This window comes from Balaenoptera physalus (assembly GCF_965194825.1).
Source record: "Balaenoptera physalus genome assembly, chromosome: 6".
Classification (NCBI taxonomy): Eukaryota; Metazoa; Chordata; class Mammalia; order Artiodactyla; family Balaenopteridae; genus Balaenoptera; species Balaenoptera physalus.
The window spans coordinates 106,456,160-106,480,825 of record NC_138885.1 but is presented as its reverse complement, the minus strand read 5'-3'; the positions used below and the strand labels follow the sequence as shown (position 1 = coordinate 106,480,825).

At 43.6% G+C, this 24,666-nt stretch overlaps 1 long non-coding RNA gene across 1 annotated transcript in view; it reads right to left on the bottom strand.

The window, feature by feature from the left end:
- The window catches only part of LOC309663489, a 368,186-nt gene that overhangs the window by 335,491 nt on the left and 8,029 nt on the right, over positions 1–24,666 (bottom strand). Inside the window, exon 2 of the long non-coding RNA XR_014265313.1 lies at positions 14,082–23,474. This is a non-coding gene — a long non-coding RNA (uncharacterized lncRNA). The remainder of the gene's footprint in view (positions 1–14,081; positions 23,475–24,666) is intronic.

Sequence of the window (24,666 nt, the reverse complement as noted above, 5' to 3'; positions counted from 1 at the left end):
CACCCTCACCCCTGTTAAACCACAGGAGGGCAGGGATCCACCCTATCTTAGTTAACGTTAACTCTCCACCCTGCACTTGACACAGAATTTGGACTCAGCGAAGGCTGCCTGGCTAGCTGGCTGGCTGAAAGAATGAATGAAGGAAGGAATGAATGAATGACACTTTCCATATGCCAAGAAGATGCTCTCCAGGACTCTGCTCTGTCCCATTTCTCCTTAGCTTGACTCTGCCGCCATTGCTGCTGCAGCCCCGACCATCAACCGTCCTGCGTGGCCCGTGCCCACATCACCCTCTCTCTGCTCTCGGCCTCTTTCACCCCGGAGCTTAGAGAGCCTGAGCTGAAGCATCAGCCCCTGCTGCCCCTCCCTCTCCATCACTCAGTAGTGTCCTCGTCTCCTCCTCCCAGTGACCGCTACTCACCTATGTGGACAGAGAGACTGGAATTCCCAAAAGCCTAGTGAGAGAGGTCTGAATTCAAAAGGATTACAGAAATTGCAGGGGCCCATTATACTCGCCCAAAGCCACAGAAAACTGGGTGTTATTTTTGACTTCAAATCTGGTTTTCCTTCCAACATACCAAGTCAGTAAGAGAAAAGAGACAAGATGGGGTGTCAGAGCCTGGATTCAATTCTTACCAGCTGTGTATTGTTAGGTAAGTTATATAAATTCCCTAAACTTGAGTTCCTTGGCCTACAGACTGGGAGATAAGACTGTTTACTCTCTGCCTTTACAATTTGTGCCCATTACAGGACTCACCGAGCCAGGCCCTCCTGAGCCTAGGTCACTGAGACAATCCTGGGAGAGAGGACGCAATTCCAGAACCGCATATTTCAGTAATTAACCAGTCTAGACTTTGATCAGTCTCACTCCAACTGCTGACCCAGGCCCTCTGGAGGAACAGGCTAGTTTCCTACGAATAATGGGGAGGGGCCTCAAAAACCTTGATTCTACATCCGTGGTTGCTGCATCTGCCCCTGGATGAGAATCAGAAAAATGCAGGGAATGTAGCAGCTCACCTGAATAATTCCATCCCTGAGTAAAACTCCAGAACTTTGGAGTTCTCCAGAACTTTCCTGACCTTGGAGTCAGGAAAATCTTTACCTGGCAATTGTGTTCTAACTCATTCAGTTGTCTCTCCTTTGTGATGAGTACCTAATCACTATGGAAAATAATCTCTTCTCTAAACTATGTATTTCATAATTTAACCCATACCAGAAACGTGCTCCCATGTCTTATCTTTTCTAAATATTTTAAAAACACATTTGAATGAAAGAAAACAATGCTTTCAACAGAGATCTGCAATAATGTTTTCATTGAACGCAAGACAAGCCAGCCCTGATGTCATCATTGTAAACCCCTAGAGCAGAGTTTCTCAACAGCAGCACTATCGACATTTTGGACCAGATAATTCTCTGTTTGGGGGACTGTCCTGTGCATCATAGAATGTTTGGCAGCATCCCTGGCCTCTACCCACTAGATGCTAGTAGCACCTCTCTTCCATCATGACCATAAAAAAGGCTGCAGATGTTGACAAATGTGCTCTCAGGGACAAAATTATCCCCAGCTGAGAACCACTGTCCTCGAGAAAGAGACCAGGCCTGGGGACTCTCTTTGCCCTACCCTACCTGAAATTAAGTACTTTATAAGAACGCTTTCTGAAAACACTGATAAATTAAATGTAGGAATAAGAGTTGGGTGAGCAGTGCAGAAGACCTAAATAGACATTTCTCCAAAGAAGACATACAGATGGCCAACAGACACATGAAAAAATGCTCAATATAGCCAATTATTAGAGAATGCAAATCAAAACTTCAGTGAGGTATCACCTCACACTGGTCAGAATGGCCATTATCAAAAAGCCTACAAATAATAAGTGCTGGAGAGAGTGTGGAGGAAAAGGAACCCTGCTACACTCTTGGTGGGAATGTAAAATCGTACAGCCACTGTGGAGAACAGTATGGAGTTTCCTTAAAAACTAAAAATAGAGTTACATATGATCCTGCAGTCCCACTCCTGGGCATATATCCAGAGAAAACTATAATTCAAAAAGACACATGCGCCCCAACGTTCTTTGAAGCACTATTTACAATAACCAAGACATGGAAGCAACCTAAATGTCCATCGACAGATGAATGGATAAAGAAGATGTGGCATATATATATAGACAATGGATTATTACTTAATATTAAAAAGAATGAAATAATGCCATTTGCAGCAACATGGATGGACCTAGAGATTATCATACTAAGTGAAGTAAGCCAGAAAGAGAAAGACAAATATCATATGATATTGCTTATATATGGAATCTAAAAAATAGCACAAATAAACTTATATATAAAACAGAAATAGACCCACAGACACAGAAAACAAACTTATGGTTACCAAAGGGGATGGCGGAGTGGGGGGGAGGATAAATTAGGAGGTTGGGATTAACAGATACACACTACTATATATAAAATGGATAACCAGTAAAAACCTACTGTATTGCACGGGGAACTATACTTAATATTTTGTGATAACCTATAAGGGAGAAGAATCTGAAAAAGTATATATATATATATAACTGGATCATTGTGCTGTACACCTGAAACTAATACATCATTGTAAATCAACTATACTTCATTTAAAAAAATGGAAAAAGATTTTAAAATTTAAAAAAGATTTGGGTGAGCAGGGAAGGAAATATATATTATGCGCTTCAAATATACAAAATGTGCACATCTTAAAAGACCATTTACGAAGCTGGTTTCTAGAACATGATGCATAGTAGATTCTTCCTGGGATTCCGATATTTAGTTAGACACGTACGGCAGTACTGCAGAGTGGATGGTTTGTGAGTTCATGTACTTCTTTACAAATGGCAGCATTCCCAGATGTGTCCTCCCCCAATAAGTGTTTATTCTTACTCAGTTTCTCTGCAGAAAAAGAAAAGTTTCCACTGCAGAAAGTCCTCAGCAACTTGTTAAAATTTATATAGAATATGTTGAAGCTACAGTGTGTATAAAAATGGTGTGCAAAGCTTGAGGAAGGGCGGGAGGACCTCCACGCTTGATATGCTGGCACTGGGAGCCACATTTGGCACCATGATATGCTTGAATCTCCTGGCAGTTGAAAGTGATTCCTTGGAATAACTGATTCAGTGGGAAGAAGCTTGGACTCCCTGTTTTGGTCCCTCTTGGCTCCAATATTCTAGGATCTGATAATTGCCTTATGTGGTCGATTGTTACCATATGGCTCCTAAGGAGTCATGCCTCCCTGGGGCCCACTTCTCTTTTGCTGGGTCACTTTACAGGGTCTTCCATCGGGAAGTAGAGTCTATTTGCCCACTCCTTGAACCTGGGATTGGCCTCATAACATGCATTGACCAATAGAATACAGGGGAAGTAATACTATGAGACCTTCTGGGTTAGCCCTTAAGAGACCTTGCAGGTTTTGCTTTCACTCTCTTGGGTCACTGCCATGGGCATGTAAGAACACAGCCCAGTCTCCTTGAGGATTAAAGAACACATAGAGAGAGAGGCCCAGCCTTTTCTGTTACAAGCCCAGGGATTTGCAGACCTGCTACCCATGGGAGCTCCCTGTGAAGACCCACCCAGTAAACCCACAGAACTGTGAGAACTAGTAAATGGTACTAGTTTTAAGCCACTGAATTTTAGAGCAGTTTGTCCGCAGCAGTAGATAACTGAGCATCTTCTCAAAAGATTGTTTTTAAGAAGCAACTTGTGAACTATCTATCTCCTACATGTACATCATTATCAGCAAGACACTCCTAATGTTGGAGCTTTTCTCTCAAACTGGAACAGACTTTTAAGCTTTTTCCTTTTTCTCTGTTTCAGGAGCCATGTCTTCATGTCTGTATTCACTCACTCTCTTCTGACGTTGGCCTGGGTCCTGAAGGGATACAAGGAAGACATGAGACAAAGTTTCCTTCAACCTCTAGTCTGAGAGGAGCAACTCTCATGTGAAAAAACAGGGCTTTCATCTCTGGAGAAACTAAAGCTTGTTTAGGCTGCTAAGGCAAAACAAGCAGTATTCCATTGTATATAGGTACCACATCTTCTTTATCCATTCATCTGTCAATGGACACTTAGGTTGTTTCCACATCTTGGCTATTATGAATATGAATAGTGCTGCTATGGACATAGGGGTCCATGTATCTTTTTGGATTAGAGTTTTATCTGGATATACGCCCAGGAGTGGGATTGCTGGATCATACAATAATTCTATTTTTAGTTTTCTGAGGAACCTCTATACTGTTTTCCATAGTGGCTGTACTAACTTACATTCCCACCAACAGTGTAGGAGGGTTCCTTTTTCTCCACACCCTCTCCAGCATTTATTGTTTGTAGACTTCTTTGATGATGGCCATTCTGACTGGTGTGAGGTTGTACCTCATTGTAGTTTTGATTTGCATTCCTCTAATAATTAGCGATGTTGAGCATCTTTTCATGCACCTGTTGGCCATCTGTATGTCTTCTTTGGAGAAATGTCTATTTAGGTCTTCTGCCCATTTTTCAGTTGAGTTGTTTGGCTTTTTGTTTTGAGTTGTATGAGCTGTTTGTATACTTTGGAAATTAAGCCCTTGTCAGTTGCATCATTTGCAAATATTTTCTCCCATTCCATAGGTTGTCTTTTTTTTTTTTTATGGTTTCCTTTGCTACTTCAATTTTTAAAAATAAAATAAAAATAAATGCAGGGGGAAAAAAAGAAAACATCTTCGGGAAGGAAGATGCCCTCTCTGACAGCACCATCAACAGTGTGTAGATGCAGGACAACAACACGTATAATCAGTCATCACTAAGATCCACTGTAGCTTGGTCTTTTTCTGCTTCACTTTTTTTTTCTTCTTTGCTTTATGTCTAATTTCTATTCAAAGAAGTTTAGAATAGAATTGTTCTAACACATCCTATTTCCCAAGTATCAACAAAAGGAAACAGATAAAGGTCACAAAGACTTTCTGAGTTATTCACCAACTGATGGCTCTTCTTCAGTCCAACAGACAGAAGGTCAGAGGGCCAACAGGTATCAATACAACCTTGGCATATTTCCGGATTGTATTACTTTTTCTTCATAGAGCATAATAGAACTCAACTGCAAGAATCAGAGAAGGAGAGATTATCTTATGAGAAACACAATCTCCAATTCCAAAGATACTTGAAAGGACTGCATATTGGGGGGCCCTCCCTATTGAATTATTATCTGAACAAGTTGGAGTGTCTGTTAAGGACAATGGGTGGATAGTTTCTTGCCATAGCAAATTGGAGGGCTCACCCAATCCCATTGCCATCGACCTGGTTTTATTTTCCTGGACTTGGTACAGTCCTAGGAAGAAGTTGAATTTGTTGACTATTTTTGCTGCAGGGAGAAGCTTAGCATCAATGAAGATCGTTGGTATTTGGTAGGTGCCCACTTGATCTCTAATCAGTTGTGTGTAATCCTCCCACTTAGGGATGCATTTTGCAATTCTTTCACATAGGCAATTTCAAAAGGATAAAGTCCCGTTTAAAATCAGAAAGAAAAAAAAGAGCACTGTAGTGGCACACAAACCTTCTTTTGCCCAATGTAATCTATTAGCAACACAAGTATTAGCTACAACAGTGTTTCTGGCTAATACAAAGCTAATGTGTGATGAGAACTTGCTCCTCATCCCCTGACATCATGCACACACACTCACACACATCCAAACTTCTCCAAGCTCAGTTTTGAACACGTTGAGATGTCCGTTACTCATCCAAGTGGCGATGTTGAGTAGGAGGTGGGATTTACAAGTCAGGAGTTCTGGAGAGAAGACTGAGCTAGAGGTAAAAATCAAGGGATGTAAAGAGAATAATGTAGTAGAATTTAACACATTAGCCTTACCGTACCTCACAATTTTTCCTGCATCACTAAATATGCTCTCTTGTTCAGCTAACATTTTTTTCTCATAACAAGACTTTCTTGATGAATAAAGTAGTGCGTTACAGGGAACTATATTCAATATCCTGTAATAAACCATAATGGAAAAGAATATGAAAAAGAATATATATGTAAAATGTATAACTGCGTCACTTTGCTGTACAGCAGAAATTAACATAACACTGTAAATCAACTAGACTTCAATAAAATAAATTTTTTTTTAAATCGAGGGATGGGTCATCCACATATTGAGGGCCTACTGAGTGCTCAGTGCAACAACACAGCATGGTGTAGTAGTCAGAAGACGAGGCTCCAGAGCTGGCTGTGTCTATGTAACTGGTGACCATGAACATGACCCTTGCCCTGTCTGAGACCCCACCTCCCCATCAGTAGAATAAAGGGGTGAAATGAGATGATCTCTAAGGTTCCTTCTAGCAAAATATGTTTGTGATTTTAGGATTCTAATCGCTAAAGTGTTCCCTACCCTTAAAGAGTGTACTCTCCTGCCAAGATGAGCTGATTGACAAGCCAAACAGTCATGGAAGCACAAGGACAACAGAGCAGCAACCTTCTGCCCAGAAGTCAGCCTAGCAGTGGGAACAATAGCATTATTGTGCATGGGAATAGTCAGAAGACTTCTTGGAGGATGGGGTGGAGGCTTGGGAAGATCTGGATTGGAGGAAAGGGAGGAGACTCGGTTGCATATTTTGGAAATGGAATGAATGAAGCACAGAGAAGGAGAAGGGCATGTTATTCAAAAGGGTTTAACTGAAGAGTGTTGCATAAAAGAACCATTTACAACAGATATGGGCAAAGATCAGGGAACCATGAAGGGATGGTGAAGCACCCAGGGCTTAGCAACAGTGAGCAAGCAGTGTCACGCTGTTGCGGTCGGGGAGAGAATCCTGTTACCAGAGCCTGGGCAGAGCTAGAGTGCTGGAAGAGGGGCTGTCTGACAAGAGCAACAGCCGCAGAAGATTGTAAGGCAGAAAGGGAGCAGGGCAACAAATGCTCCATCTTCTCCCTCTCCTTCTGCTTTTGGATCTTCAACCAGTGCCTCCCGAACATTGGAAAACCCAAACAGAAGGCTAAGGCAATGGAGTCTGGGTGACGTAGTTCACAGAGGTCAGCATCCCAGGGCATGGAGCAGAACAGAAAGAGGCATATGATGAATCTGGTGGGGGGATGGGGGCAAACGAAGAATAATGAGCACGCAAGATATCTAGAGAAGAAGAGTACAGTATGAATTCTTTCCAAGAAGGCTTGCTTTTCCTCTGTCCAAACATGAAATTTGCTCTGAGTCTCAGTATTCCTGATTGTGAAATGGGCCATGCCTGTGTCCTAGGGTGGTAATGAGGAGTCTATGGTATGCCACATGGAAGGGCCAAGTACAGGGCCTGGTCCAACATTGGAGGCTCCATGTATGTTAGTTACTTTCCTCTTTCCTGCACATGCCTACGTGGCCCTTTGGCCAGATTACCTCTCCAGGTCTGATTCTCCACGTGATTTAATAAGTTGCATATGTCTCCCTCCATCGATCTATTTATTTATTTATTCATTCATTCAGTAAGGGTATATTTACTGAGCATCAGGTGTGATTGCTGTAGATTCTACGGTGGACAAAGTGGATTTGTTCCCTGCCTCTTTTCCTCCCTTCCTCTCAGAACTGTCCCTCTCTCTTTGATTTGGGTCCCTAGTTCTTCTCTCCTGATTCTCACTGATTTTATATCTTCAACATCTCTCTATCACACACTCTAACAGAATTGTGAGAATAGCCCTAGGAGGAAAACTCCCTTGATTTTACCTGGAGAAGCTGCTACTTAACTTTTCCAGGGACACTGAGCCCAACGAGCACAAGAAGACAGAAGAGTAGTTGGCTTAGTTCTGACCGTGAGTCTGTGCCAGAATCAGCTACACAGCCATGCGTGCAAGAGAGAAGGATCCACCAAGAGAAACAGAGATGGAAAGACACTGATAGCCCAAAGACTTCCTGAACTGTCATAAGAACACCATGAGTCTGGGGGCATGTCCAGAGGTCACAAGATCTAGAGAAACTCTTAACTTAGTCTCATTCCCGGCCCTCTGTGATGCTGTTTATTGCCTTGCGATTCTAGCAATCTGTGACTCTATTCAAAGTACCACCCTCTCTCCAGGACTCAGTGTTTTGATCTGTAACATGAAGAACTTGGACCAGATGACTTCTAAGTTCCCATAGAAGAGTCTAGCTCAGATATTTTGAGTCTATAGTTGTGGAAGGCTAATGAGAACTTTAGAGCTGATTTTATGGTTTTGGATATTCTGACAACTTCAATCATTTTCAAGAAGGTTGAAGATTCTGCGGTCTGGGTAATTGTCCTTCTGAGCTCCCACCTAGTCTATCCTGGAAAAGAGCCTACACAATTATCTTTCCCCCAGGGGGCTTTAGGTAGGCCTCCAGATATGCAAACACTGCAAAGAGAGTGTGAATCAGAGAGCAAGTGCTAATTGGTGCATTGGCATCTGAGCCCAAGGACTGGCTTGGTCCCTAAAGGGTGTGGCTGAGCTGGAGGTTTCGTCACTTTGGCTACCAAACGAATCAAGCTGAACTCGATGAGAAGCTGAACCTGGAGAATACTAATAAATAATCACAGTAATAATAACTCTTTACTGAATGCTTACAATATGCCAGACACTGCGTTAAGTACTCAGCAAGAACCTCATTTAATCTTTACAACCCTCTGGGGTAGGTATTATTATTATTCCCAGGATACAGATGGCAAACTGAAGTTTAAAGGCTTGAGTAACTTGCCCCAAGTCCCTCAGCTATTAAGTGAAGGATCTGGATCTGAGATTGAAACCCAGGTCTGTCTGACTCTGAGATCCCTGCGTAAGTACCCGCTATGCTCTCTGAGCCCCAGTGTATTTGGAAAAGCTTTAGTTCATCATGTCTGCCTCTGAGGGACAGCTCAGTAGGACCACAATGTTCCTGATTTAAAGACCTTTGGGATAAACTTTGCAGATTTTCTGTATTCATTACTCCATCTCTGGCTGTGTTAATGTCTCAGCCACCCCTCCTTCCCCTGTTTCCAGAGGTCTCTGGGCCATGTTAACATGTCTATTTACAAAGTCACTGGCTGCACACTCTCTAGCTGTTTCGTTTGGTGTCGTGTCTGAATTCTTTGGGAGGCTGCAGGAGGGGGAGACAGCCAGTTGGGCTGAAGGGCAAAGACCAGGCAGAGGGATATCCAAAAATGTGATACACAAGCTCTTCTTGCTACCCATAGGATGCTTCGAAACGCATCTTGATACAGAGATGATGAACATGGGCTTTGGAGTCAGCTAGACCTGGGTTCTGGTGGTAGTTCTAAAGCTTCTTCCAAGTTATATCCTCTCTCTGAGCCTCAGCTCCCTCATCTGCACAATGAGGTAGGAAGAAGTCCATCCAAGGTTATTTTTGGCACTCCTGGAGATCATGCATCTTCAGGGTTTAGCACAGTGCCCACCACACACAATAAATGCTCCAAAGTGGTAGCGCTATTTGGAGAATGCTCTCATTGGCTGCCAGCTAGTTCCTTCTCACTTACGCCACACTGGGTGAATGGTGCCATGTCTTTTCTGACAGGTTCAAAAGTGTGCTGTTTTTGGAACTCTCTTCAGACGTTGCTCCCTTTCCCATTTTGTGAGCAGAAATAGGTCCAACGGCTTTGAGAAGTATGATTAATTAAACACCAACAATGCTTTGATATGTACAGAGCACCAAACCAAGCATGGGGGAACACACTAATTATGGAGTAGAGCATCTTGCTGAAGAGATAAGACCAATACCCATGAAAGAACTAGGCTGTAATGATACAGGACTGCATAACTCAACACTCTGCTGGTACAGAGAACAAATGCTGAAGTTGCTTAAGACTCAACTAATGGCTCATCCAAATCTGACAGATCTTTATCAGAGGCTCTAGGGAGAGCAGGAATCTCATACTCAGTTAAAACACAAATAACCTGTGAGAGTCAGGATCATATTGCTGGTACTCTGTGTGGGTGTCCTTGCACCGGCAGTGGCAATGATTTGTGTGTGGGCTGCTCTTTCCATTTCCAGAGGGCAGAGCTCATGTTTGGGCTAGTAGGGTGTTTCCCACTCAATAAACAACATGTGGCCACAACAGGATTGGGGCAAAACGGTGAAGGGAAAGATCACTGAACTAGAGGTCAGGGGACCTGGGTCCTAATTCCATCATGACCACTAACTCCTTGTATGACCTTGAACAGGTCCCTTGCCCTTCTATTTATAACTTATGAGAGAGGTAGTCAGATACGGATTTTGAATTGTATTCCCTGTTACCCTAGGTTTTCTAGAAATTCTGGAGCTTCAAGGGCACCAGTGGGACAAGAGGACAAGTGAGTGGTAATTTGGGATTCTATGCAATCCCCCACTTATCTTTCCCTACCTTCAACCAGAACAGCCCCCACTTACATCTTTTTACACACTGAGGTTCTACAGTAGCTTTCTTGGAAAATCATCTAACTTGTCTCCCTCCACCAAGTTCCTTCTCCATACAGGTCAGCTGACTCCCAGAGAAGTAAAGCAACTTGACCAAGGTCATCCATTAAGTGGCAGAGATGGTACTAAAGTCTCTTTTCTGATAACACTGACAATTATTTGGCTGTCCAGGGATAAATGTCACTCCCCGTATCCTGTAGATTTGGAACATATATGGCTCCTAAATTCTGAAAAGGGGCAAGCTGAAGGTAAGGCAGTGAGTAGGGGTTGGGAATCCATCGGCAAAGACACCCTAGTGCCAGCTCTGGCAAAGTCCACCTGAAGTCTGGGCAACGTCCAATGGAGAAGCTGACACAGGATTGGGTCCTTGATGACTCCACTCCCTGTTGACAAAGAAGGGGACCCAAGCCAAAGCAAAGAGACCCATTGGTCACTCTGAGGTCTTTCTAGAGTGCTTGTCAGTTTCTTCGCCCTGTACCTCCTTAGCCTCTGTCCCAGAAGTCAATATGGCAGCAATCAAAGTTTCTTTACCCTTATTTTTTTTAATTAATAAACATTAATTTTTAAAGAAAAAATGAGCGGAAAGTACAGAGAGCTCCCATATACCCCCTTTCTACTCTTGGATTTGTGTGGTACATTTGTTATAATTGATGAACCAATATTGACACATCATTATTTGCATTAGAGGTTACTCTTTGAGTTGTACGTTCTCTGAGTTTTGACGAACGCATAATGTCATATATCCATCATTGCAGTATCATACAGAATAGTTTCACTGCCCTAAAAATCCCCTGTGCTACACTGATTGATCCCTCTCCTCTCTCCAGAACTTCTGGCAACCACTGGTCTTTTTACTGACTCTATAGTTTTGCCTTTTCCAGGAGTCATAGAGTTGGAATCATACAGTATGTAGCCTTTTCAGACTGGCTTCTTTCACTAAACAATATGCATTTAAGTTTCCTCTGTCAACCAAATCATCATAATAATGCAAGAGGCTGCAAATAAAATAGTTTATTTGGGGGTCTTGAGAATTGCAATTTGGGAGACACAGATTCAGGTAACTCTAAAAGAGTGTTCCAGGGAGGAGAAAGAGTCAGGGGCTTATAAAGACAAAAAGCCATGAGGTTGTTAAAATTTGCCTGGCGAGAATTGTGATTGACTCTGATGAGTCAGAAAGTATTTGTCCTTAAGGACTCATGAGGTGTTTTAGGGTGGGGGGTCTGATAAATAGAATGTCACAAGTTTTTTTAGAGTAAGTGTCCGATAAGTATCTTGAGTTTCTGGCAGATGTTCTGGATGACTCTGTCAGGTCAAAACATCAGATTCCATTCAGACTGAGACATGCGTAAGTCACACTTCCTTACTGGCTTGCCAGCTCCACTTTAGAGAGCTCTCTTAGCAATACCAACTCCATTTTGACTCTCCTTCCACACCTCCATGTCGCTGCGAGGTTTGATAGGTCATTTTTTTTTAACACTGAATAATATTCCAGTGTATGGGTGTATGATGTAACACAGTTTATTTATCTATTTACCTATTGAAGGACATCTTGTTCACTTTAAATTTTGGCAATATGAATAAAGATGTTATAACCATTCGTGTGGAGGTTTTTGTGTGGACATAACTTTTCTACTCATCTGGGTAAATACCTAGGAGTGTGACTGCTGGATCATATGCTAAGAGACTGTTTATTTTTATAAGAAGCTACCAAACTGTCTTCCAAAGTGGCTGTCCCATTTTGCATTCCCACTGTCATAGTATTTTAATTGGCTATTAAATGTTGTTCCAAGTAAAGAAAAATGTTTAAACTCTAAATTATTAGCATGAATTTTACTGTTCATTTTTTTATTGTACAATGCCAGTTTTAAATGCAACTATAAAAACATTCATTTATATACACAATCACCAAAATTACACAATTTGTATTTTGTAGCTTGTACATGCATATGTATTTCATTCTCACCAAAAGTGTGGAAACACTGCACAAAACTAACTCAAATGGTTTTGATATGTGCACATTCTACCAAAACTCTACCTTCAACTTAATAAGCAAGAAAGGACTCAAAAGACAAGGAACTATTCATCGCCCTGTCTTTTTCCTTCTGTCATCATTACAGCATAAATGGTTGACTAACATAGGGAAGTAACAGGAGTAAGAAAGATCCCTCCATTGTCCTGTTCCTTAGAATTACCATTGCCTTCTTTCTGCCTTTAAAGCAACTTGATTGGAATGGAAAGCACAGTTTTTCAAGGCAGTCAGCCCTGTATGGAATTCTGATGTTCAGTGAGACTCAAAGCACCCAGCTTTCGTAGCACGCTTGTACTCATTTTGAGTGGCACTGAACTGCCACACATGGTGTCCACTGGAATTTAGTGCTCCTGGGGCATCCCAAATGCTCTGTGTGAAAGGGGCAGCGAGGAATGGAGGACACACATGTTGCACAGATCTGCTCTGCTCATGGGCAGGCTCCATTGTCCTATCCATCTTCACTCACAAAATCTAAGTTCATGGATAAAGTCATTGTAAATTTCAAGATGGCTAGCAGAGCACTGAACCAAGCACAGAGCCCTTCAGTGTGTGGCGCTTGGTGAGACCGCACAGGTTGCGCATCCGTGAAGCTGGCCCTGAGTTTCCTTGAGAACGTTCTGCTCCATTCAGGTCATAGCTCTGTCCTGATACACTGTTGTATCACCCCTTTCCCTCCTTTGCTTCCAGGAGGTCATAGGAACAGAGCTCTTCCTCCTATCATCTGCTTAACGTTCAAAGCAGAAACCTGAACATCATTCCACATCCTCTCTCTCCCTCAAAGTCCACATTCAATCACCAACTCCTATCAATGCTCCTGTGGAAGCATCTCTTGACTCCTCACATCTCCCGTCTCCACTGCTGCCACCAGGTTCTGCCTACAACCACTGCAATAGCCGCCTGATGGATTTCCTTGCTCCCACTTCTTCCTTCAGGTGGAACCCCAGACAGCAGCCAGAGTGAGCTTGCTAAGAATAAAATCGAATCAGGTGGCTTTCCTGCATAAAATCCTTTGCTGGCCCCCCAGAGTCCTCAAGATCAAATCTTATTCTGACCACGGCTTCTAGACTCTCTCTGGTCTGGCTACTGCTTGTTTTTCCAGCAACACTTCTCACCATTCACCTCTCGCTTTTGGCGCTCCAAAAAGTTGAACAATGCACAATTCTTTGAATATATCTTGTTTTTTCCTTCCTTCAGCTATTCTTACTCATTCCTCTCAAGCCTCAGTTATGTCTCCCCCTACCATGTCTATTATCACCCCCATCACGTAACACTTTCAGAGCCACATCACAATGACTTATGTGCATCTCTCACTAGACTCTAAGCTCCCGAGAGCACAGGGGTCTTGTCTGAATCACTATAGTGTCCCTAGCACATTGAGTGCAGTGACTTTCACAGAGTCATCACTCCATAAAAATGTGTCAAAAGAATAAGCTCTCCCTGGGCCAGCTGTGGCCTCCTGTCACAAGTGAGATAAAAGCTCCTGAGTGGGTGATGGGGTGAGTCAAGTGGTACCCAGCCCATCTCCTCATTTCCCTGGGGCCAGCCTTGGTTAATTCATACACATTCCTTGAAAGGCTGGGTGTGATTCTTTATGGGGGTGGCCTGGGCAAACGCTTAGCAACTTTCCATTTGTTAACAGCAAGCCAAGAAGCTAAAGGCCAGAGGGAATTACTAACCTGTATGTGAAATCAAGATTTTCAGGGACATCCCCTTGTTTGGCCCAATCCAGAGTGTTTCCAATCAGGGCACACCTAATCTGACACAGCAATAGAGAGGGAAAGGAAGGAGGGTAATTTATGTCATTTCCATCAGAAAATGTCAACACTGCACACAGAATGGTTAATCCAGAATGAAATAGCAAACATTTGCTCAAAATTGATTTAACGCTTTTCTCAAATCACCTCAGACTGTTGCAAAACCTCTCTGGGCTATTTAAAAAAAAGAAAAGAAAGAAAGAAAAAACAAAACAAAAAACCCCAGCAGTTTGGAGTTGGGAACAAAGAGTCCCAGAATAGTTGTGTTTCCACACCACAGTCACAGCAAAACAATCCTTTTGCAATGCTTTTTAATTAACAAGTCTATTTACTTGTCTCATTGGGTCCTTGCAACAATGCAAGAGTTCCTTGCAGCATTTGATACCAAGTCCAAATCCTCTGCCTGCTTTTGAGGTCATCCTTGATCTCAGTCTCTGACTCTACCCACTCTCTGTCTCACGTTCATGGGGCCCTGCGTTATGCAGGCTCCACTCCTAGGATACATGTTCTAGGAACACCCATGCTCACATGGTCTTCATGGCTTCTCACGGGCACTCTCGACTACAGATCTCACCTGGTCTTTTCTCTCTGGTTTCTTTTATAAAATTTGCCTTTGGTGTTTTGCAGTTTTGCTGTGGTGTATTTGTTTTTGTTTTTATAGAAATTTTATTTGTTTATTTATTCATTCATTCATTCATTTATTTATTTTGGGCTGCATTGGGTCTTTGTTGCTGTGCATGGGCTTTCTCTGTGGTGCTTGGGCTTCTCATTGCAGTGGCTTCTCTTGCTGCGGAGCACAGGCTCTAGGCACATGGGCTTCAGTGGTTGTGGCATGCGGGCTCAGTAGCTGTGGCTCGCGGGCTCTAGAGCTCAGGCTCAGCAGTTGTGGTGCATGGGCTTTGTTGCTCCGTGGCATGTGGGATCTCGCCGGACCAAGGATCTAACCCATGTCCCCTGCATTGGCAGGCAGATTCTTAACCACTGCGCCACCAGAGAAGTCCCCAGAATATTTGGTTTTATTTCTCTACTTTGGGGTTTGGTGTGATTCTTGAATCTAAACATTCTTATCTTTCATCAATTCTCAGGCATCTTCCCTTGAAACATGGCCTCACCCCATTCTCTCAGTTTTCTGGAACTTCTATTAGATATATGGGAGACTTTCTCATTTTCTCCTCCGTGTCACCTGATATCTATTTCATAGTTTCCATCTCTGGGCTCCCTCTGGATAATTTCCTAGATTTACCTCCAAGTTCAATCCTTCTTTCTTCAGCTCTGTCTAATCTACTATTTAGTTTGTTCACTGAGTTTTAAATTTTAATGAGTATTTTTTTATATCAAGTACTATTTGTTTTATTTTTTAAGTCTGCCTTATTTTGTTCACTTTCTAGATATGTATTATATTTTTGAAGGCTTACATTATGCTATTAGTCATTTTAACATACTTAGTTTGTGGTCTCCTAGGATGGTTCCATAATCTAAGGTTCTGGGAAGTCGAGTCCTGTTGTTCGTTGGATCTGTGGACTCCAGCTCATGGTTTTCCCTTGTGTGTTGTGTGATTTCGGATTGTGAGCTCATCTTCAGCAGGGCTTTAATCTGGAGAAACCAGTATCATCAAAGTGTTTGCTCCTAACAGAGTATCATTGGCCCAGACCAAATTTTATGTCATTTCTTAGCCCAGGGGTTTCTAGGTTGTACAGGAACTATTTATTCAAACCCCAAACCCACTAAAGGCTCATGCCAGTGGTTTTGAATTCTTAAGGGAGACATTTTCTCCTCCTGACCTAGAGCTCAGTTCAATATAAACAAGCTTTCTTTCCATTTTTTTTAATGCTAGAGATTGACTATTTCTGGTCTACAATTGTTTAAAGGATGTTGTCCTTCCACGGTCTTGGCTTTATGTGGAAGTTTCAGTGCCAACACTCCACCTCCCAGAGGCTCAAGATCTTGTTTCTTGTCCCTGAACAGTATGAAAACCCAAACCTCTGTGTAAATAAAACCAGCTCTCACACCAGCACCACTCCTCTACCCCATGGTAATTGCAAAGGACAGCCCACGTGCTTACTTTTCTAACTTTCAGTTCACTCTTGGTTTCTGGCTTCTGGAGGCTTTCTGTACACTCAGCCTTGTTAATAACAGGTAGTATTTCTTGTATGTAAGCACCACACACCATGCTAAGTGCTTACACATATTAGCTTATTTAACTCCAGTAATACCTCTTGGGGTAGGTACTGTTATTATCAGTCTCATTTTCGTATAAGAAAATCGAGGCACAGAGAAGCAGAGTAACTTGCCCAAGGTCTCGTGGCTAGTAAGTGAAGAAGCTCAGATCGAAACTTAGGCAACCTGGCTTCAGAGCCTGTGTTCTTCATCACTACTCTACCCTGCTTTCTTATTTAGGATATGTAGGTGTTTTTGTATTGGGAAACTATTTTGACTTCATATTGCATTTTCACACTGTTCTTCCCCAAACTAAGTGAAGAGTAACTGCGTGAATTGATGTGATTTCTGTCAAACAGACAGGCAGCCTGGCGATTTCTACCAACTAGTCTCATAAAGTTGAAGCCTATATCTTGGGGGAGAAGCTAAAATCCAACCTCTGCCATGGGTATTTCTGCTCACTCAAAGTAAATGACTTGGATTTGGGGAAATTTTAGTCCATCAGTGTCATCAGGGACTTTGGAGACAGGCTTTTCCAAGGCTTGGGCCATGGACCATCTGCATCAGAATAAATCCAAGATACTTCTTAAAAATGCAGATTTTGAGACCCTACCATAAACCTATTGAGTCAGAATTCCTAGGGTTGGGCCCAGGAATATGCCTTCTAAAAATAATCTCTCCATCAGGTTCTCATTCTAATGATCACTGGAGTTTGAGAACCACTGTTCAGCATTTGCTTTGGAGGCCGACCTGGGTCTACGTTCCTTCTCAAGACGTGACCATGACAGGCACATCAAAGCCCCTCTACCTTCCTTTTATGATCTGGAACCACACATTTAGTGCACAGATGAGAAAGCAAGCCCACAGAAGATGGCCCTCTGTTAGGCTCCATTGCACCTGGGCTCCTCCTGGCACATCAAGCACCACCCTGTGGTATAATTAATTGTTGTGATGGCTGATCTTTCTTCCCATATAATCTGTGCAGGTAGAAAATATTCCTCAGTCAGCTTTATGTTCCCAGTGCAAACCATGGTACCTGACATGTGGCCATCACTCAATGTTTGAGGAATGGATGGGTAAGTTGATTTGAATTGCTCAAGAGCCACCTGTTAATCACTGATAACTTGACGGCTAGAGCCCAGGTGTTACTTTTCCCAGGAAGCCTTTAAATCTTCCAACCCTGCCATCCCAGCAGCAATTTTTCTCCCATTCTTTTAGAGGAAGATGGGATTTCCCTTTTCTTTTTCTTTTTTTTGGCCAAAATCAGGTCAGAGGTATGGGACAGCCACTCATTCCTTCCACCCAACTGAATCTCATTGTGACACAAGGTTTGCCGTCCAGGTACCTCACTGGCAGGGAAGTGAGGGCAGACCTTTTAAAGGCTGTGATGTGGGAATCATTCAGAAGTGTTGTAGCCCAGACAATGATGTAAAGGGCTCAGCAGCCTCCAGACAAAACATTCATGCTTGCTGGTGCTGGAAGGCAGGGAAGCTGGGCTGAGATGCTGGTAAGCTCCCACCATCTTCCTCTTCCAAACATGACCCTTTGACTTGCAGGCTTGCTCCCTTATGTCTGCAGTTCTAGTGAAGGCTGGTAAGGAGGCCCTGTGTCTGGGGAACTAACCCTTTTCCCTGTCAGCACTCCCAGCCCACTGATGTCTCTCTGAGGGACCTCAGTCCACACACCTTTCCTTACACCAGGGTTTGTCCCAAAAACTCAGTCCTGAGTTTAGCCAGCTTGCTTAGGCTTGCTCTTCTGGGAAGAGGAGAAGGAGTTCGCTGAAGTCTCCCAGTTTGTTTTTGTGTGAAACGTTCTGTTCTAGCTCTTTCTATGTGCCAGGCACTGTCACTGTCTGGGTTCCTCTGCAAGTTACTGAGATAAACAGAACTTGGACCCCACCCTGACTGTTCAGATGCAAGACAGACATTCACACACACTTAACACACCCTTTGCCAGCTCATCATTCAGGGGACATTTCAGGCCTCACCTTCTCCTGCCTGAACAACTTTCACCATTTGATGTCTCTCTGAGGGAGTCACATCCTGGGTGGTGTTGTTTTAGTGCTCACAGGGCCTACGTGACAAGAGGCACTGAAGCTCTGGAGGTGACCTGCATGCTTCAGGGCCATAGAATCCCAGGCCTCCCCACAGAGCACCGCTGCACAGGAATCTAGAAACAGCAAGAACACTCCCAACTCCCTCACATGTCTCACGCCTGCTCTGTCTGTCTGCAGTCTCTTCACCTCCCTTCTGTCACCTCTGACTCACACTTGACTGTATGTCTCAGTTTTCACTAATCAGGAAGCCTCTTGCGATGCTGTTACTGGGCTGTTGGCAGGAATGGAGAATTCTCAGCGGTTATCAATTTCCCTCCCCCATCCCCACAAAATCTCCAGGGGATTAAAGAGGGTGGTGGGTCCCAAGACACTGGGACACCAAACATCAAGGGGTCTACCTAGCAGTTTCCTGTCCTCTGTCCACGGACACTTGTGTTTATTTGTTTGTCTGTTCAGATGTATTTATTTAAGACAAAAGGGAAGGTACTGGCTCAGGTGTGAGCTGAAAACTCCGGCATGGAGCTGAGGCATGATGTAGAGACATTAATTATTTCCCCAGGCCCCAATGTCTCTCTCCTCATCTCTCAGGTCTGCTAACTCTGGTTGGCTCCGTCTCAGACCTGTTCTCCCCCGGGGTGGCAAGGTGGCCAAGCAGTCTGGGAACCACCCCCCCCACCTCTAGTCCAATTCCAATGGAAGTGCCAGGACTGGTTCTCACTGGCTCTAATTGGTCTGGATTTGGTCACATGACCACCCTGAACCTATTACCATTGTCAGGAAAATGCAGTTCACCCATTGGCCAGACCTGAGCTTCCTGTTACACCCTCTTGGGGGTGGAGTCAGCTCCACCAGGACCACACAGACTGGAAGAGAAGTGGAAGTAGAGAAAATGAAGGCAAATGTTTGTTACGACTAATACTTTGAGTACTATAAACACTTCACAGCGTTATGTTGCTTGGTACCTACCTCTAAGGTATCTATACTTAATGATAAGAAAACCCAAATTTTACCCCAAATGGTGGAGAAGGGGTGTGAACCCAGCTCTTCCTGGTTTCAGAGCCCTTCTCATTCCATTTTGCCTATAAATCACTCCATCTTACAAACCACTCAAGCTTGAAAATCCTGTCTTCTGGCACCTCTCTTTCTCTCTTATCCCCTACATCCAAGTGTCATCAGATCCTGTTGTTTCTCCCTCCCCCCGCCCCCCTGCACATAGGCTCTACTCCATCTGTCTTGGCCCTGCCAGCCCGCTGCCCCTGCCCCAGGTGGCCTTCATCACCTCTCTCCGAATAAAGACAGTAGCTTCCTAAGGGATCCTGGAGTCCCTACCACAGGACCCCACAATGATGGGCTCAGACCGGACACACTTTATAGACCTGCCTCATTTAGCCTGGTTTTTTTTCTGAACCAACATTTTTTAATTGGTGGAAGATTCCTCAAACTTAATTATTATTATCAGCTTCTCTTAAAAATTGGAAGATCTAGAAAGCTTTTAGGCAAGTTTAAAAAATTTCTCTGAGCTCAGTTTTCCCATCTAAACTGGAGATAGTAATACCTACCTGATAGGGTTGCTGAGGTGATCACGTGTGGACCCGTACAGAGAAGGTAGGCTCAGATGGGCTCCCTTGGCATTCTTAATTATGAAAATAATCTCCTGGATTCCTGTAGCATCTTTCTCTAGATACCCAAATGGCTCTCACCTGTGTGGTCTCCATGAGCCTTGCGACAGTCCTGTGAGAGGGTTAAGAGCAGCTCTGGACACCACTATGTGAAAAGAAAAAGTACGATACTGGGAAACTATGACTTTTCTAACACCATGCCATCAGGTAGAACCAGGACTAACCATTTTGTCCAATACATTATCCAGGAAACTTTGCCAAATCATATTTTAGAAACATTCTTACGATGTTTACAAGATGTAAACATCTTACAATGCTTACAGAAGAGATTCAGATGAGACAGAAGCAAGACGAGCCGTTTGTTCTACCTGCGACTAGCCACCAAGGGGAAGTTACAAAATCTTCTCTGAGGCTGAAGGATTTAGGGATACTAATCATGCAAATAGTGCTCCTGCTGGAAAAACAACATGTCTACCACCACACCATTAATCTAACCAAATGACGTAATCAGTTTTCCTGTTAGAGTCATCAGGTATGATTATTGGTGAGAACAGCATTATAAAATACTTTGAAGCCATTAAAAAACAATGAGGTAGGGCTTCCCTGGTGGCGCAGTGGTTGAGAGTCTGCCTGCCAATGCAGAGGACGCGGGTTCGAGCCCTGGTCTGGGAGGATCCCACATGCCGCGGAGCAGCTGGGCCCGTGAGCCACAACTACTGAGCCTGCGCGTCTGGAGCCTGTGCTCCGCAACAAGAGAGGCCGCGATAGTGAGAGGCCCACGCACCGCGATGAAGAGTGGCCCCCGCTTGCCACAACTAGAGAAAGCCCTCTCACAGAAACGAAGATCCAACACAGCTATAAAAATAAATTAATTAACTAATTAATTTTTTAAAAAAAACAAAAAACCAATGAGGTAGATCTATCTCTATGTACTGAGATATGGTTTACTAAAAAAGTGCAGAGCAATAAAAAAAAGGGAAGATCTGTCGATATTAAACCTGCATCTCCCCATACCAATAATGCATAAAGCTGCATGGCAGCTGCCTGCCTTAAAAAGGGCATCCACGCTTCTGTTTGCCCACCTCCTCTTATTGTTCTTATTTTTTAAAAGTAAAATTTAAATAGTAGGAGAAGTACTATATCCACAGATTTTAAAGTCTGAAAGTACAAACGGGGATACAGTGAACAGTCTCCTTTCAACTCCTATCCCACAGCCAAATAGCTCCTCTCTCTTGTAGCCTTGCAGAGATGTTCTGTACATACACAACCAAATACACACACATATATGTATTCATACTCTTTTTCCCTTTGCTTTACAAAAATGATAACTCACTAAACTCCTTGTTCTTTACCTTGCATTTTCTCTTAACAGTGTCTCTTGGAGATTATTTTGTATCTGTACAAAAAAGAGCTTTCTCGTTGTTGCTTTTTTTTGTTGTAGTATTTGTTTGTTTGGTTTGGTTGGGGGGGATTGTTTGTTTTTGTTTTTGTTTTGCTGCTGGATAGAATTCCATTCTATGGATATACCATGGTGTATTTAACCAACACCCTACTGGTGGACTTTGGGGATAATTCTAATCATTTGCTATTATAAACATTTCTATAGCAAATAGCCATTTACAAATGGTACCTCACACATTAATAAGAATAAATTCTAGAAGTAGAATTGCAGGGTCAAAGAGTAGATGCTAAAATGAAGCTTTTAATCACAAGGGACAAAACATGGTATCAGAAAGATTAAAGATGGGTCTTGCTATACTTGCTACACTACACTGACTGACCCATTTGATATCTTGCATTATCTCTTCCACCAGACAATAAGTTCAAGCAAGGCAAAAATCTGTCTGTCTTATTTATCATTGCATCTTAGAACATAGTGTCAATAAATAGTTGCTAAAGGAAGGGAGAGAGGAAGGAAGAGTATATTTTATTTTTTTGGCTGTGCTGCGTGGCATGTGGGATCTTAGTTCCCTGACCAGGGATCGAAGCCATGTCCCCTGCACTGGAAGCACAGAGTCTTAACAACTGGACGGCCAAGGAAGTCCGGAAGAGTTATTTTAAATAGAGGCTAGTCCTTGGGTACGGTGACCCCAGAGAGGTCCTGCTTACCCACAGACCCTGATTTTTATGACCTAATGAAATGCGAAACCATCAGGCTCCCTAAAAAGTCTCCAAAGTACACCAGAGGGAAAAATAAGAGAAACTCAACACCAAGGTCAGGCCATAGGAGAGTGAACATATTTCCTCCTGAGACAAGGAGCTGTGTTAGATGCTGCTCTCCTAGTTGGCCCGAGTGAGAACAATATTGTGGATGCCAGACTCACTATTCCAGGAAGGGAAGAGCTGAGCTGGAGATAGAAAGATGGTCCATCAGGGGAAAAGATAATCAACCCTCTGGCCTCATTTTAGTTTTAACTAGATCCACATTTGCTCTCCTGCTTGACAGAATGATGTTGACAAATGCCTTTTGTTTTCATCCAGATATTCCCCAGATGGTTTCAGGAGTCCCTGAGCGGTATGTTTTGGCACAAATCTACCTGTAGGATCTTCAAGAAAGCTCATCCCTAAGCAAATTCAATAAAACAAAATGAACAAGTCCTTGCTGCTAGCTAGAATTTTCTCCAAACCCAGTGTTAAGGCCTGATGCATTTTTCAAACATGGAAGCCACCAGTAGGCCCACAGTAAAACTTGTTGAATCTTATGAATGCGTGAAGGCAGAGCGTTGAAGGTGTCGGAAGATGACACTAAGGGTTTGAGAACTTCCTCCCTCCCAATCCAATAAAGCCAAGTTTGGGAGGAGGAAGGAGAATAAGAAGGACTAGGGGGAGAGGGGGCAGGAGAGAGGTGGTCCTGACTGGAGAGACGGGGGTGAGCCTGGGAGGGAAGCAGGAGGGCAGTGAGGCAGCAGTTTTCCACACTCTGGTTCAGAGAGAGAGAGAAAGAGGAAGAGGAAGGGAAAGGAAGGGAGGAGATGGGAGGAGAGGAGGGCAGAAGACAGAGGAGAAGAGAAGAGAAAGGGAGAGAGGAGAGGAGAGGAGATCTGGGGACACATGAAGACCTGCTGGGCTCCCCAGGTACCGTCTCCCCAAGCTGGGAAGAGTGAACACCTAAATACCCTCAAACCTCCTTCATGGAAAAGGCAGGTCTTCCTGGAGGAAGACCACAGAGTCCATGAGAGGCTGCCTCCTGGGAGGTTATGGAAACAAGGGCTGCGGGCAGGCCAACTGGAGAGGCGTTTCGGCGACGGTTTGCCCTGGTATGTGAAAAATTTTTCCTGCTTAGATAGTTGGCAAACATTTTAGAGGCAAAATGGAATTTATTAACAGAAAATATTTGTCAGGGATTATTCCTTCCCCCTCCCTCTGTTCTTGTCTTTCTTTCCTTTCTTTCTCGCTCTCTCTCTTTTTTTCTTCCTCTTCTCAGGGTGGAGGACTTCATCAACCAGATTCTTTCATCTTCCTTTGCGGTTTGGATCTTTAAGCCTGGCTTGAAGGAAGAGAGAGATGGCTTTAGGGGAAATGCTCACCCCCCCCCCCACCCCCAATAGGATAGCTTCCTTCTCTACACGCAGGTGTCAGCTTTCTGCCCGGAAGAGCTTGGACTGACATGGAATTGTCTTTCCAGAGGAATTCCTTCTGTTTCCCCCTGGCATGGGCTTGAAGCACCCCCAGAATTGGATCTGAATCTATAATTGCTATTAGTGCTGTGGCTTTTATCTTTTTGAGCCTCCATTTCCTCAGGAGTAAAATGAGGGGAGAATAATACTTAGCTCTTGCCATTGTTGTGAAGATGAAATGAGAAAGTGTATGTTAAGTGTCTGGTACAGGGTCTGGCCCAGAGTAAAACCTCAGTGGGTGTTAGTTCTGCTCCTTCTGATACAGGACAGAGACCCTGGTGGTAACCTGCTCACAGGGTTAATCGATTTAGACTTAGAATATGGTGCTTTGGGTATCAGAGGTGACACTCAAGCCTTGATGAAACCTACACTTAACCAGAGGCAGCAAAAATGGACAATGTTCACTGAAAGTTTACTAAGAACCAAGTGTTCTAAAACTTTACAGTATTATTTAACCCACCCAAGTACCCTCCTATTTCCCCAAGGCTAATAGTATTCAAGTGGCTGAACCAGCATTGAAGACACACCATCTTCTTCCCCAAACTACTTTCTTAGCCGTAATGGATGTTGCATCACGGTAGCAATGAAAGGGAAACACGGAATCATATTTTTGTGGATTGAACAGCCTTGCAGATCAGCTTTTCCAGATCTGTTTTGAAGAGGAGGGAAATGAAGCCGAGACAGGAAATTCTCACTCAGGGCCATGTAGCCGGTGATGGTGGAGCCAGGAGCAGAAGCCCAGCTTCTGGAATTTCGGGTCAGTGTACTGCCACCTAGAAAGAGAGGACCAGTAGAATCTGCTGCAAGGGAGAGACTGCTGGTTAGCCACATTGCCCTTGAGAACTGCAGGTCTTGACTTAGATCCCCAAATGGGAATTTAATCTAAATTGAACCCACCCCAAACCAAATGTTTTATCAAGCACCTTGATTGAGTGCTTGCTGTGAGGGGGGCACCCAGAAGGGCAGATACCATGGGGGAGACTGAGGCGGAGGACCCCTCATTTGTGGAACTGGGAACAGGCTTTGGTCCATGTCAGGCTCATCTCTGATGAGCTGGA